This window comes from Muntiacus reevesi, chromosome 7 (genome assembly GCF_963930625.1).
Source record: "Muntiacus reevesi chromosome 7, mMunRee1.1, whole genome shotgun sequence".
NCBI classification, from domain to species: domain Eukaryota; kingdom Metazoa; phylum Chordata; class Mammalia; order Artiodactyla; family Cervidae; genus Muntiacus; species Muntiacus reevesi.
Genome location: NC_089255.1, coordinates 9,704,351 through 9,718,228, shown reverse-complemented (window position 1 = coordinate 9,718,228; position 13,878 = coordinate 9,704,351). Strand labels below are relative to the sequence as shown.

General features: G+C 44.6%; 1 protein-coding gene across 3 annotated transcripts in view; it reads left to right on the top strand.

Annotated features, from left to right (window-relative positions):
- The window catches only part of LHFPL2 (LHFPL tetraspan subfamily member 2), a 168,498-nt gene that overhangs the window by 65,449 nt on the left and 89,171 nt on the right, over positions 1 to 13,878 (top strand). The window contains exon 1 of one of the 3 annotated variants that reach the window (XM_065940062.1): positions 8,347 to 8,387. The exons of the other annotated variants lie outside the window; for them this stretch is intronic. The gene's annotated coding sequence lies outside the window, so the exon portion shown is untranslated. Of the gene's footprint in view, positions 1 to 8,346; positions 8,388 to 13,878 lie in introns of those variants that run through there. 3 annotated transcript variants of the gene reach the window in all.

The window sequence follows — 13,878 nt, the reverse complement described above, 5'->3', positions numbered from 1 at the left end:
TTTGAGCTGAGCTAGATAAAGATGAACAAAAAAGTTGAAAACCATTGAATTATTTGCCTTCTCGTTTCCTGTTATTGGTAATGGAGTGGGTATCTCAACCAGCACCTTCCTTCTGATTATTGCAGATGAGGAAGCTTCAGGGACTTGCCTGATCTTTTACTTCACCTGAAGATCTCTGTCACAGTCCTTGGTTAGATATACTAAGCTGGAACATAAATAAAGTGTTAAATGAGATTCCAAAAGCAATTTTTTAGGAATCCTACAAATCAGTCAATCCACTCAGTTAGCCAGTATAAATTACACATTATGGTAGGCATTTCAACTTGGCTCAGTTCTGAAATCTGAAATTATTCCAACTGTGACTCTATAGTTTCTCTGTTTTGACCCATGGTACAGGGAAATGGCCAGAGAGTATAAAAATGGCAAAATCACTGAAGTTGAGACCCTTCATAAGCCTTTTTGCTTTGCTTGAGGCCAGTTTTCATCTTTTTTTTTTAGTGTTATTAACTCAATTGTGTCCAACTATTTGCAACGTCATGGACTGTGGCCTGCCAGGCTTCTCTATCCATGGACTTTTTCAGACAAGGATACTGGGGTGGGTAGCCAGTCCCTTCTCCAGGGGATTTTCCCGACCCAGGGATCAAACCCGGGTCTCCTGCTTTGCGGGCAGACTCTTTACCATCTGAGTGACTCAGATGCAAAAAGGTAGAGGAAATAAATTACACTTTGGTACTGAGGTTTGAGTTAATCTTTAGTATTATACCAAGTGTACCTTCTCAGAACAGTCTGCTCGAAACACAGCTTTCATGAGTAAGCACTCTCCCAAATCATAGCATCTAGGTAGCAGAGAGCTGGACCTGGACTTTCTGAGCCCTCACAGTGTTCATGTATGTTATTGATGGATCTCCTGATAATTTTGCCTTGTTAGAGGACCTGTAGCTGAGAAAAAGCATGATACCGGAAACCCAGCATGTAAGGTAGAGTGGAGAGTAATGGTGTTGGAAGCCTTGTACTAAATGATTCCTGGAAGGTGGTTCCCAGAGGAAACTGACAATGAAGTGAAGCTGTTCATATCACTCCTTCATCTCTTAGTGGAAGAAGATACCCCAGGTGGAGGAGGAAGCCTCTGAAATATAATGACTCAAGCCATTCCCAAGTGGGCATAAATGTTTCTATTGGAAATGGAGCTGCCAAAAGCTCCATACCAGGAATCTTCTTTCTTACAAGAAATTGGAATTATCAACTATACCCTGGTTGTGGGCGATCAATTCCAAACCCTGCCAGAGAGTCAACTCAGCCTCATTTGGACTAGTTGGCAAAAGAGAAAAAAAAAAAAAGGAGGTCTTGCTCCTCCTTCTTTCTGCCCCTTAGGTCATAGATTTTTCCTACTCTCTCATTGCTTTTGAAAAACTCCATGATATTCCTTTTATTCTTTCTGTAATTGATGTCTTGTCTTTTTCACAAAGGTTATGTGCTGGCATTCCTATCTTTACATTGATCCTGTAAAAAACTGAAGTGCAAACGACCATGCCAGAGGAGGAACATAATTAATGTCTTTGTGATGCTGTCCAAGTTCTTGAGAAACTGTTAGAACTGGATTATCTTGGTGTTTGCCAGTTGAGGTCAAGCCAACAACTCTTACTTGTCTTTCTTTCCCAGAGGGCATGACAAGAAAAGACAGAAAAGTTCAAGGAATTAAAAACAGAGCTTTCATTAGGATAGCATTTGAGGTCAGGTAAACATCTCTTTCGAGTTTCATTGAAAAATTCCATGAGGCCAAGGGTAAAATCTCGAGAAGACTTGTTTCAAGGAGTGTAGCTCAGTGGAATTTAAAATAATTTAGGAAATTTGGGAAACCTGAGTATGACATTGCTTAGGGGACATTTAGAAAAACAGAAAAGGAAAAGGACACCAAACCCCTAAATTTCTTCTCATTTGAAAAGTGTGGAAGGCCTGGGAATGATTTTCCAGAGTGAATAGGAGAGACCTCTTCATTGCACATGAGTTTCTTTCCAGAGCCTGCACAGTGTTCATGTATGTTATCAATGGATTGAGTGATAGTTTTGCCTTGTTATAGGACGTATAGCTAAGAGAAAGTGTGCTGAGATGAAGAGTAATGATGTCAGAAGCCTTGCACTAGTGATTCCTGGAAGATGGTTCTTAAACTTGTGAATTTGGGTCATGAATGCAGACATCTATGGTGCGTATAGAATCATCTGGGCAAAGAGAACAACAGAACAACAAAGAACAAAACCATTCTTGTAACTCAGGCACATGTCCAGTGAGTGTGGCTTAGCCTATAGCATAGTTCTTCGTGGTTCACTTTTGTGTTGTTCCAGTTACTAGTTTCAGGGTTCACATGACATCTTTAACAAGAGCTAAGCTCTTGCTTAACTTTTTTTATAAAGTTGAAAGCAACAGTCCCCTTTGACTCTGAAGGAAATTAAACCACAAGTCAGATTACCAGTGGAGATTGTGGAATTTCTGTCCCAGAGATCTTCAAAAGCAGAGCATGAAAGTTAGGTCACTTGAGTAAGTCTGTTTGGGGGCTGACCAAGATGACACTTCGCTGAGTTCCAAGTTCATAAAACAACTCGTGTTAATATTCATATATCCTTAGAACATAAGGAAAATCAGTAGTTTGTTCCATTATCTTTTTAAAAACTCATTTAGAATTTTTTTATTGTAATACAGTTGATTTAACAACGTTGTGTTAGTTTTAGGCGTACAGGAGAGTGGCTCAGTTATGCATGTATGTATATCTGCTCTCTTTTTTCTTTGAGAGTCTTTTCCTGTAAAGGCCATTATAGAGTGTTGAGTAGAGTTCCGTGTGCTATAGAGCAGGTTCTTAGCAGTCGTCTATTTTATTATATAGTAGTGTGTATGTGTCAGTTCCAATCTTCCAGTTTATCCTTCTGTTCCATTATCTTCTGACTTTTTAAAAATGTGTTGACTTTTCCATGCCCTGAAATGACTGTGTCTCTCATTTGTGTTGTAATGCTAATGTTGCTTGTGGAAATTTGGGAGTGAGTAGGAGGGAGGAAGGAGGAAGTCCTTTTAGAAGATGACATTCGATCTTTTCAGAGGATGGCACTGGGAGGTCACTTGGCTTCCACAGAGCTGGCTTGACTGAGCATACTAACAAACTCCCAAAGAGCAGCATTTAGCTTGAGGGCACTTCCTGTGAGGAACTGTTTCTTTACTAAATGATCAAGCTTGCTGGCTTTAAGCAGCCTATAAAATGAGAAGAGGTTGGTTGGTTCAATATCACTGGAAGCTGTTAACTTTACAAAGTTAAGAAGATAGTCTGAAACAAGATTTTTAAATCATCTAGCTCCACTGTGAGTCTATAATGACAAAAATGAGAAAGTCAGAAAGTTGTTTTGTGGCATGCCAGACCACAGTGAACATAGTTCTTGATGACTTGATGGATTCCCAGTGTCCCCAGGGCCCTCTGCTCTCTGCAGACTGCATCCAGCGCTAGCCTACCACATGGGGATGAACCAGCCTCCCTCCCACCTACTCACCTTAAAGAGACACTGCATTGGCTTGTGAGCATCTGTAAAAAAAGAACTAGTTTCTTTAAAAATGGAAGAAGTTACAAGCCATTAAAGGTGCTGAGCAGACAGGAAAACAAAAGGTAAAATTGGGAGGATTGTGTGTGTGTGTGTATACCAGTAACTTGTAAAAACCTTTCTTTCGTTCTTTTTAGTGAAGATTTAACAGTTTTAGGTAGGCTAATGTCCTGTGTGACTGTTTCTTGGAATTGTCCAGTCAGTGTAGCATGGGTGTAGTACATTCCTAGGGACCTAGAAATGAAAATATACTACCTTCCCTTTTGTTTTTCTTCTCTTTGGCTTTTTTGTTTTTTTTATTTTCTTGGATAGGCAAAAATAAAGGAGAGAACGCTAAGTTATAACATTTGGTTTCAGTGCTGTTTTCTTGTTCCATTTTAAAAAGAACACATCCATTAAAGTAAGACCCTATGTTTTCAGTTGTTTCTCTCTTTTAACTTTCCTTTTATTTGAAGTTGGCTCTGCCATGCAGTGGTTTTCAAGATGTTTGTTTATTTACAGTGAAACCCTTTCTTTCAAATGAAATCTTGTGTTTAACTTTAATATATGAAGCAGAGAAAATACAGCTGTTCTTGGGGTCTCCCCTCAGCCTCCTCCCATCTCCCGGCGCCTGAGGCACAGCTGGGCACCCGAGGGCCCGAGGAACCTGGTTTTTAATCCCGTGGCATGAACACACGACTAGGAGAGAGTATGCAGTTTGCTGTCCCCCAGCTTTGCCACCCAGACATTTTTTCCTCACCTCACGTCTCTGGACTTAAGCTCCCTGTGTGAAAAGATAATGGCTTTGTATCAGAGCATCCCTGAGGTTCTTTCTTCCCTCCTCACAGTCAGCAGTTCTGAAGTGTACACAGAGCTCTGAGGCAGTGAAAAGTTCAGTGACTGAGGGATGCAGACACCGGGAACGGGAGACCTGGCTCACGGAAGAATTGTCCTGTGCTGACGTGAAGGGCTCCTGTAAACGAGAGCACGGGAACCGAAGTCATGCGGCAGAAGAAATGTCTCTGAAGAGAGTGTTTCTGGAGATTTCAGTGAGGCATCCTCTGACACAGGAGTGGGAGCAGAGGGCGGGGTTTGAACCAGTTGGGGGTTGCTGTTTAACCGCTGACTGCAGTCGAATTTGCTGGTAAGTCCTTGGCTGTTAGAGCTTCCCAGGTGACTCAGTGGTTAAGAACCCGCCTGCAAACGCAGGAGATGCAGGTTCAATTCCTGCATCTGGAGGATCCCCTAGAAGGGGAAATGGTGACCCACTCCAGTGTTCTTGCCTGGGAAATCCCATGGGCAGAGGGGCCGCAAAGAGTCAGACACAACTGAGTGAGCACAGATGCATGCACACTGGGCTACTGGCAAATAAAATGATGTTCCCTCACCAGAGAAAATTCTGTCCTGTCACTGTGTGTGTGTGTGTGTTAGAAAATGCACTGAGGCCTAGTTAAAAAATCTGCAGCCAGTTAACACGTTTGGTTAGAGAATGAGGATGGTGAGGCCAAGCTCAGGGTTCAGTCAGTCGCTCAGAGGGCCAGTTAACTGGGCAGGGCTCTGGAGCCAGACTGTACTTTTAACCCTGGCCAGCTGCTCCTCACATGTGTGCCAGGGGTCACAGAGAGGGTCAGAGAGCCTGGAAGGATATCTGAACTCAGCTTGCAGGCAGGCCCTGGTCAGGGAGGGCCTGGTGTCTTATCTTGTGGGATAGGGGATGGGGGTTGGGGAGCAGACAAGTCTCCATCTTGAACAGCCTTGAGGAAAATCTAAAATACTCTTTGTGAGCCAGGGTCTCACTGAGTTCTGACTGTGGGTCTTTCCAGTTTGAAGACAGGACTTTCAAGGCTAAGTTACAGTAGAGATTACTGAAATAATGCTCTATAGTTCTTGTGAATGCCGGCCTCCTCCTCTTTTGGGAATTGGGAGAAGGGCTGGCATTAGAGAAGAGATCTGTTTGTATTTTAACCCCTTGAAGCCTATTGTTCTCTGTAGCTGTTCTCATTTCTTCATTGCAACACCACTTTGTAATTAAAATGGAAAACACGTGGTTTCCATCTGTAAAAGAATAGCGCACAGGAATCTTATGAAAGTTGTTTTTAAAAATATGATTCCAGTGCTCACAGTTCCCGCAGAGAATGGTTCTGTATGAATAGATTTTACTAATTAAACATGGAACAGTTTCTCTTGTTTTTTAGCATAAATACAGTCATGTATGAAGCCTACGTAGGATTTCATCTTTGCCCAGGGAAGCCGTTAGCTTCAACTGTCATATGTTTTCTATGAAAGATAGAAAAAGCAAGTCATCTGAGCTAAAGTATCTCTAACACTTTTTTGAGAAGAGACATGTTCATTTTTGTAAAAATTACAGAAGCATAAACCTTACATAGCCCTTAATCTCTGCACCAACCAATCCTCACAGTAAATGGTCCTGCTCTTGAGCCAGTGGTGAAAATGGGTATAAAAGTTAGAATTTTAAGACATCTGTTGGTTTTTATCCCCAGAATTAATTTGCTTCAGGCCAGTGGCTTCCAAAGTGTTTGTTTTAATAGTGAGTGCTTTCAACAAACGAAGTTTTCAGTGGAATTTTAACACTGAAAAAAAAGATAATGGCAGAGACACTGAAGTCCTGGATATTCTCCTTTTTCCTCCGCCCGCCAGCGACGCCCCAGGGCCCCGTGCGGAAGGCCCCTCTGCAGCCGCCCCGGGGCAGGCGCCTCACCCCGTTGCTTCAGCGGGTGTGAGTGTCGGTGTTGGGCCTTCCCTCGCCTCCTCGACTAACTCTTCTGAGTGGAGCACTCCTGGTGACGTCTGTTTCCCCATCACTGACCCTGGATGGTTATTTTTAGTTAAGCAAGTTAGTCACAAACTTAAAAGCAAACCACCTAAACCAAACCAGTGATTTTTTTTTTTTTTTTTTTTCTGTCCTGAAATTGGACCTTTCCACTTGACTCATCTTCTGAGTTTGGCTCCAGTGCCACATTTGTCACTACTTTTTAGTCTGTTCCAGGAAGTTTTTCTCCCAGTGAATTTACGTTCAAACCTGTAATAATGGTGCTTACAGCACATTAGATGCTCATGTTCCCCATCCTGGTAGGAATGAGCTTTTTCCTTGTATGCGGCATTCTGAGTAACTGTGTTCCTGACTGCCTGCTTTCCACCGTTGGATAATAACACATAATAATACAGCATTATTTCACACGGTGGGTGAGATGTACTCCAATGCTGGAGTATCTCTTAATCAGACTGATTAGACTGGAGTAACGCAGAATGCTACCCAAGGAAAAGAGCCTCCTGTAAACATACAATTCTTGAATCAGTGCTTTGAGAGGAGGGTGGCACTAAGGATTCTCGGTCTTAGTCTGACAAGTTGTTTGTATATTGCAAAGCATTTTTTGAGCACTTTCTGTCTAGAGTAATTTGTCTAAGCCTGGAGGAGGCTGACCAGCTATTTCACTTGCAGTCACTCCGTTAGGATGCATCCCTGTAAGGTTCAGTTCAGTTCGGTTCAGTCGCGTTCGACTCTTTACGACCCCATGAATCGCAGCACGCCAGGCCTCCCTGTCCATCACCAGCTCCCGGAGTTTACTCAAACTCATGTCCATTGAGTCAGTGATGCCATCCAGCCATCTCATCCTCTGTCGTCCCCTTCTCCTCCTGCCCCCAATCCCTCCCAGCATCAGGGTCTTTTCCAATGAGTCAGCTCTTCGCATGAGATGGCCAAAGTACTGGAGTTTTGGCTTCAGCATCAGTCCTTCCAATGAATACCCAGGACTGATCTCCTTTAGGATGCACTGGCTGGATCTCCTTGCAGTCCAAGGGACTCTCAAGAGTCTTCTCCAACACCACACTTCAAAAGCATCAATTTTTCAGCACTCAGCTTTCTTCACAGTCCAACTCTCACATCCATACACGACTACTGGAAAAACCATAGCCTTGACCAGATGGACCTTTGTTGGCAAAGAAATGTCTCTACTTTTTAATATGCTATCTAGGTTGGTCATAACTTTCCTTCCAAGGAGTACACGTCTTTTAATTTCATGGCTGCAATCACCATCTGCAGTGATTTTGGAGTCCCAAAAAATAGTCTGACCAGCCCCGTTACTTCATGGCAAATAGAGGGGGAAAATGTGGAAGTAGTGACAGATTTCCTCTTCTTGGGCTGTAAACTCACTGTGGATGGTGATTGCAGCCATGAAAACAGAAGACAATTGCTTCTTGGCAGGAAATCTATGACAAACCTAGACAATGTTTTAAGAACCAGAGACATTTCTCTGCCGACAAAGGTCCGTATAGTCAAGGCAGTGGTCTTCCCAGTGGTCACGTACAGTTGTGAGAGCTGGGCCATAAAGAAGGCGGAGCACCAAAGAATTGATGCCTTTGAACTGTGGTGCTAGAGAAGACTCCTGAAAGTCCCTTGGACAGCAAGGAGATCAAACCAGTCAATCTTAAGGGAAATCAACCCTGAATACTCATTGGAAGGACTGATAATGAAGCTCAAAATCCAGTATTTTGGTCATCTGATATGAGCAGATGACTCATTGGAAAAGTCCCTCATGCTGGGAAAGATTGTGGGCAGAAGAAGAGGGCAACCAAAGGGTGAGATGGCTGGACGGCATCATCAATAGCGGACATGAACTTGGGCAAACTTCAGAAGATGGTGAGGGCCAGAGAGGCCTGGCGTACTTCAGTCCACGGGGTCGCAAGGGGTTGGACACGACTGGGCGACTGAACAACGATACCTATGTATCTAGACATGTCTGTATCTACCCATTCATCCTTTTGTATGGATGGCCATCAGGCAGTGGTGAGAGATCTGGAGAAAAATACAACAGGGTGAGGATTCTGGAGCCCACGAGGATGTGTGTTGTACCCTTCACCTAGCACGGTCAGGGAAGGAGGTGGCATTTGTGCAGAGACTTGAATGAAGTGAGGGGATAAGCCATATGAATGTCTGTGATCTGGAGACAGGCCTGACTCACCCTCCGTTAATTCTTACTACTCAAGGACTGAGTCATGACCACTTATTTAATGTTGCCCAAGCCATAGCTTGTAACTGCTAGCCAGCCAATGGATGTACTTGGACCTGGAAATCAGATAAGGAAATAATTATTGCCCAGTGTGCTGGGTGTGGCAGAGTCATGCCCAGAAGTCTGCATGGGCTCTGAGAAGGAGCAGATGGGAGGAAGGCAAAGGCAAGAGTATGTTTAGAGTTGGTCTCGCAGAAGATGACACTTGAGGGCGATCTTGAGCGGAGTTCCACGTATGGAGTTGGGGGCATATAGAGGTAAACAGGGACTGATTTGGAAGACATGGCATCAGATTTGGGGTCAAACCAGCCCACCAAGAAGGGGAGCACAGAACAGTGACTTGTGATGGGGAGTGGTCAGCAAACTTAAGACAGGTGACGTGGAAATAGTGTGTGTTCTAAGAGGATAAATTCACTAATCTGACCTTGAATGCTTTCCTTGGGAGAGAACAAAAGGGAGAAAGACTGTTGGGTTTCCTTCTTTATCCCTTTCCCAGGTAACCCCACCCTCAACCCTGCACCAAGAATGTTCCTTCTCCACATCCCCCTTATCCCTTGTCCTTTTCTGATTTTTAAAGACCGCTTCAGCAAGGATTCCTTATCTGAGGCTATTGCAGAAGCCTCTGACATCTTCACTGGAAGATCAGTCATTATGTGTTTTGAGAATAAACTCTGCTGTGCTGTCCTCCAGGAAGGGACCTGGTGATGCCCGGACGCTCGGGGAGGGGAGGCGGGGCTGAGCTTTGCTTCTGACCCAGGGTGAAGCTGTCTGGGAGGAAGGACAGGTTGTGGCTCTCCTAAGTGAAGGGACATGGGCTCTGGGGTCACCTGGTTCTGGACACTCACTGGGAGTGGGACGAATGTGCAGGGGGGACCCTGCTGGAAAGATCTGGCATCTTGCATACGCAGCTTTGGCATCATTTTGGTTTTACCGTGTTTGCCTTCCTTTTCTCTAATTTGTCAGGGCAGGTTTCCGCCACCTCCCACTTTAAGTTTTGTTTGGAAGACTTTGTACAGTGATCCCATAACAAGAATTCTGTTGTATATAATCGTTTTTATTCTTTACTACCAAATCTTTGTGTTTCTTTGTGGCGCGCAGGCTCGCCTGCCCGGGTAAGCAGGGCTGGTTGACGAGTGTCAGGTCCTCAGCGGCCTCCTTCTGTCCCTCCCTGGAGCGTGGCTGCTGCGCCTCCTTCTTCCTTGTGGGCTGGTGGTTGTAGTAAGCAAGCCTTGTTACACAATTCCTCTGCCGAGGAGTGTTAGGATTGACTTTTATTGATAAGTTATACTGTATATTACTGTGTGAGATTTAGTGCCATCATAAGCGTTCTAAGAATATTTTATCAAAGGTTCATGTACCCTTTACTTTGTTGTTATATGGATTTTTACAAATTTCTCAAAATGTCTGTCCCTGAAAGTGATGAAAGCTGTGTTGTACGGTTTTCATGCAGTTAATGTTTGAAGTGACTTTGTCCTCCAGCCTTCATTCAGAGGGTGTCCTCACTCGTGCCATGATGACCCTGTCTGTGGTGCAAAGGAAGATCCTTTTCATTGTCTCTGCACCACCCAAATCCTGTTACCTGCTCACTAAGGTCCAAGGTTTAGCAAACCTCAAAGCCTTTGATCCTGAAGACGGAAGCTTCAGGTACTAATGCCAGCAGTGACCCACGTACATTGTGGTGTAAGCCACAGTTCCCAGCCCTTCCTGCGGTCAGGGTCTTGGGGGTGCACCAGCCCTTCCTGCAGGGTCTTGGGGGCGCACCAGAGCCCTTCCTGCGGTAAGGGTCTTGGGGGCGCACCAGCCCATCCTGCAGGGTCTTGGGGGCGCAGCGCCAGGGCATCTAGGCAGACGGTTGCTAGCAGCACACGAGAGGAGTCCTTTCCTGGAAAGTAGAAAATAAAGCCTTGTTTTGGGCTCCTCAGTACCTGGCAGATGCCCCCCCAGGTGCCCAGTAATTCTGGGTGGAGAATGGATAAAATAATGGACAGGTAAATGCTTCCATGCACATGTAGGATAATGGAAAGGGTAAGTATTTAAGCTGGGCTTTCAAAAACAAACTATCCTATTAGTAGAGCTGTCTTGCTTAGAGACAGAGTCTCCTTTTCTCTGATTTCTTTGCTGTGTTTTTGGGCAATCGCAAATCCTTTAAAGGAAAGGCATTTCCAGAATGGTGAGCTGGCCTGATCTGATGGTGTAACAGCCCTACCCCTCAATGAGCTTCACTTCTGTGATGGCGATGCCGTTCACACGAATCTTCGAGAAGCATTCCTCAGGTCAAACAGGCTCATTCCTGGACTTCTCAGTGTTTATCATGGATGGCCAGCCTTGGAGCGGTGTCTTTACTTGCTGTACATATACCTTGGCCTGTGTGAGTCCATATTACCCTCTTTGGAAAGCTTTTGAATGAGTAGACTTTCTTTATTTTGAGTTTAAATCTTGGCGTCCGTTTTTCAGAACACTAGTCTGTTATTACTTAAGGCTGATGCCCAGATTTGGAATGCAGGCTGCTGAGAAATGTCAAACAGAAAGGGCTCATCAGCACTTATAGTCCAAGCTCGTCGTGGGGCTGCCTTTTGGCCCGGCGTGTGCCCTGGGCGCGCTGTGCTCACCTCCCACCTGTGCTGACCTGGATCTGCCAGTCTGAAGTGATCTGTTCTTGAACAAGTGATTGTTGGGGTACGTGATGAGGTTTGCTCATCGCCAGTGCCTGACGATATTCACCACTGCTTCTCTTTTGCAGAATGATCATATATCTATATTCAAGTTTAAAAAGTAAACAAGAATATTAAGAGTAGTTGTCACTCAGAGGAAAGTTTCTCAGAATTAAAGAGCACTTTAAGTATGCACACACTCCTCCACCACCTGTATTATAAGGATATTCCGGGACAGAAGAAATTCATGGAGGTTGGTCCAGACATTGATTTTTTGTGTGTTTAATTGGAGGGTAATTGCTTTACAATATCGTGTTGGTTTCTACCATACATTAGCACAGATCAGCTGCAGGCACATTTATGACCCCTCCCTCCTGAGCCTCCCTCCCATCTCCCACCCCATCCCACCCCTCTAGGTTGTCACAGAGCTCCAGATTGAGCTCCCTGCGTCATGCTGCAAATTTCCACTGGCTATCTAATTTTACATATGGTGGCATATATGCTTCAGTGCTGCTCTCTCAGCTCATCCCACTCTCCTTCCCTTCCTGTGTCCACACATCTGTACTCTATATCTGCGTATCCACTGCTGCCCTGCAAATATATATATATATCTCAGTCCTGGAATATATACATATCTCTCCATATATATGCATTAATATATGATATTCGTCTTTCTCTTTCTTACCTCACTCTGTATAGTAAGCTCTAGGTTCATCCACCTCGTTAGAACTGAGTCAAATGCATCCCTTTTAATGGCTGAGTAATATTCCATTGTGTACATGTACCACACCTTCTTTATCCATTCATCTGTCGATGGACCTCTAGGTTGCTTCCATGTCCTAGCTATGGTAAATAGCACTGTGATGTAGACAGCTGGTTTGTTGAAAATGTGCCCACTTGAGGACTCCCCTGTGAGGACCGTGTGGCCATCGCCCCGTGTTCCTTCCATGTCCTCTGGTGCCCCTGGGGATTTCTCCTCATTCTGGAATCCTGCGGTCACCTCTGCTTGATCATCTTCTCCATCCTGTAAACCCAGTGTTCTGTCTTCCCCGTATCCTGCTTTTTCTGATGATCTATGGGACGTCTTCCTAATGCAATCATCCATTGGTTTACACAGTAAACATTCCTGAAATCTGCCCTGCGCCTTCCGCTATGCTCAGTGTGGGAGATAAAATCCTAGCAAGCTAGAGTTAATTTTCTTCACAAGGAGCTCCTGGTCTGCTGGGGAATGACTGACAGTTACGTGAATGGACACAGTTTGGCTCTGTGTGCGTAGCAATAGCAGATTTGGTGCACAAACCTGTTGTGTTCAGAGACAGTCTAATTGAGCCTGACTGGTTGCCGGCTCATTGGTAGGCTAGTCAGTGGTACCCAGATATTTTAAACCTTACCCTTTAAGAGCTTCATGTTGATGTCAGGATTTTTGAATTCAGTCATTTCTCTTTCCTTAAGAGTAAAAGGAAGCTTCTGTGATGAACATTTGGCTTATAGTCTGTGAGGTCTTTGAAAATTTGAACTTTAATCATTCCCTGTGTGGCTGAGTGATGGGGCAGGCATTGCAGAGGTTCAGGTTCCCAGCATTTCACATGATTTAACACAGTCCAGCCTTTGGCAATCTGCCACCCTCTCTACTTGGTAGACAGGTTATGAAATTTGACACTCTTACATCTTTCTTGGAAAACCTTGTAAGTTCAGCAGTCCTTCAATGGCTGACCCATTTCTGTTAGATTCCTGTTGTCAGACCCAAGTGTGAGGTTATCTCAGACCTGTTGTCAGAATAGTCAGTGCATTTCATTGACTTTTTTAAACTATCAGCCTAGTCTTTGAGTGACAGTTTGTACTTTGAATGCAGAAACTGGACACGGCTCTTTGTGCTTACTATGCTGCCAGCAGCTTCCCTCAAACTGTGAACCGAGTTCCCCAAGCATGTGTTATGTCAACATAGCACAGTAAAGTAGAATTTGGACAATTCCTTTAGCTGACACATGGAAGCAGAGCCTTAGAGGAGTGTGTCTACCAAAAATACAGAGGACTTCTTTAGTGAGCTAGAAGGGATGCTTTGTGAAATAGCAGGGGTCTTAGCACGTTTTGCTTTCAGCTCATCTCCTTTGGTATTCACCTCCATGCTTCACATCATTGGGGGCCGTCATCGCCCCTGTCCTTGATAAATTGAGTATGATGGTTTAAAAGCATCGTGTCTTGGTTGTTGCAATGTTTCTTGGTTGGAGATACACTGGACTTGGGAGTCACAGGTCCTAGGTTGGAGCCCAGATTCTAGCATTTACTGTGTGATTCAACTTAAGTTGTTCAGATTCCTACTCTGTAAAGTGGGAATAATAAACAAGGTCTGCTCCCACCCCAACCACCTTCTTCTCCTACTGTGGATCAAGTGAGAAATGACTTGCAGAGTGTCCTGTAACTTACACAGTGCTCTGCTCTGGGAGCCCCCATTCCCGCCAAGGATGGGTTTTTCCATGAAATGCCTCTTTCTGCTAAGGACAGTTATCGAGGCTTTCCCTTCTGCGGGTGTCTGTGCTCACAAGCAGCTGCCTCTTCACCCACCCAGGGGCCGCCTGGACCCCTGTGGGACAGCTGTTTCTGATGACATCCTTTCTTCAGTTAAGCTGAAACCCAGCCTCCTAACTT